At 44.7% G+C, this 1,532-nt stretch overlaps 1 non-coding gene across 1 annotated transcript; it reads left to right on the forward strand.

The window, feature by feature from the left end:
- The first annotated feature begins 355 nt into the window (after positions 1–355).
- TRNAE-UUC (transfer RNA glutamic acid (anticodon UUC)) lies at positions 356–427 on the forward strand. Its single transcript has one exon. It is a non-coding gene; the product is annotated as a tRNA-Glu (tRNA).
- Positions 428–1,532: the final 1,105 nt, after the last annotated feature.

The following is a 1,532-nucleotide window of genomic DNA, read 5'->3' on the forward strand; positions in this document are numbered from 1 at the left end:
TTCATAGACATAGAAATCATAATAGAAAGAGCAGGCCTGCGAGCAGCGAGTGCCCTTTGTAAGTTGCGAGCCTGCCTGTCAAACCATAGGCGCCTTACCGCCCCCCTTTCTTTTTTGAATTAGAAAGAAGGGGATGAAAGACAAAGAAAGAGATCAGGTTATTTATGATCGGAGAAAAGGAAGGGGCGTGGTTGATGTGTCACTGGGAACCCGTAGGAAGGGGAGACGACCGGCCTCATTCACATCTGAAATCGCCAACATGAACACAAACGAAATCGTCGAATTTCGTATAGAAAGAAAAGGAACCACTTCTATTCTCTTCTCTTTTCTTAGGTATATGAAGAATTGCTTTTTGGTCCCTTTCGTCCAGTGGTTAGGACATCGTCTTTTCATGTCGAAGACACGGGTTCGATTCCCGTAAGGGATATTACTTCATCCTGGCCTTCAAATCGTTGGTGCTGATTATCATATAATCTCCTTGCTTTGGAGTGAAGAAAAGAAGTTCGATCAGTTCATTCAATTAGGAAGCGTCAGACTAGGCCTTTCTTTCAACGAATGTCTCATTCTAATCTACCTACCCGGATCCCTTTGCTACTAAGCGAGCCAACTATCTATCGACAGACCCATCAGCTTTGCACTTAACTAACCCATTTATTTCCAACAGTTTGACGCCCCATTCCTCGTTTTCCCACTTGTACTTCTATGCCTTGCCCCATAGAGAGGAGTCTTCTTTCTTCGGAAAAACGGCTGAATTCGATTAAGTATTCCCATAGAGAAAAAAGCCCACTAATAACTGGAGCTGGAGGTAGTAGCCCTTCCTCTTTGGTCTAGTTGACCGCAGCACCCATTGCCGAAAGCAGCTCATACGGGGGTATTTCCTTGGCCAACGCTTCTAGTAGGAGGCATATTCCTTTCTCCCGAGGGTGAGGTTTCTCACTTTTGCCTATGGCTGGCATAACCAAATCTAGAGCGGAGTGAGCCAATCCATTTGTAACCGTTTCAAAGTCTTCTGCGGCATCTTCTGGATCAGAATCTCCTGCTCAACCGAGAATGAATTCATTTTCATTGTATTATGTGGCAGTCCCACTACTTTCAACCATGGAAGCGAATCGATGATCCTGTCCAGAGTATCTTTATGAAGAATATCCTAGCCTAGTCATAGCTTTCTTTGTAAATGATCTCTCCTCTGCATCGCTGGAAAAGTTCTCAACCGGATTATCGGAGAACAACCGCACTCAACCAAGAACTTCCCCTTCCCCCATTTCCCTGTCTTCGCTATTTTGCTTTTCTACTGCTTGCTCCCCGAGCTCCCTATCCGAGTAAGTCCTACCTTCCTGGTTGGCAAGTAGTAAACCCTACTTCCCTTTCAAATCCTTGATTTGATCATCTTCATTCCATGGTGGACGGAGGAAAACTAGTTACAAATGTTCTTTGCTCGTGATACTTTGAATTGAAAGAGGAACGCTTGCAACGATAGCCCTTGTCAAGCAAAGCATCCTAGTGTGAAAAAGCAAGAAAATGCACTGACTGGC

Source organism: Zea mays, chromosome 9 (genome assembly GCF_902167145.1).
Source record: "Zea mays cultivar B73 chromosome 9, Zm-B73-REFERENCE-NAM-5.0, whole genome shotgun sequence".
Lineage (NCBI taxonomy): Eukaryota > Viridiplantae > Streptophyta > Magnoliopsida > Poales > Poaceae > Zea > Zea mays.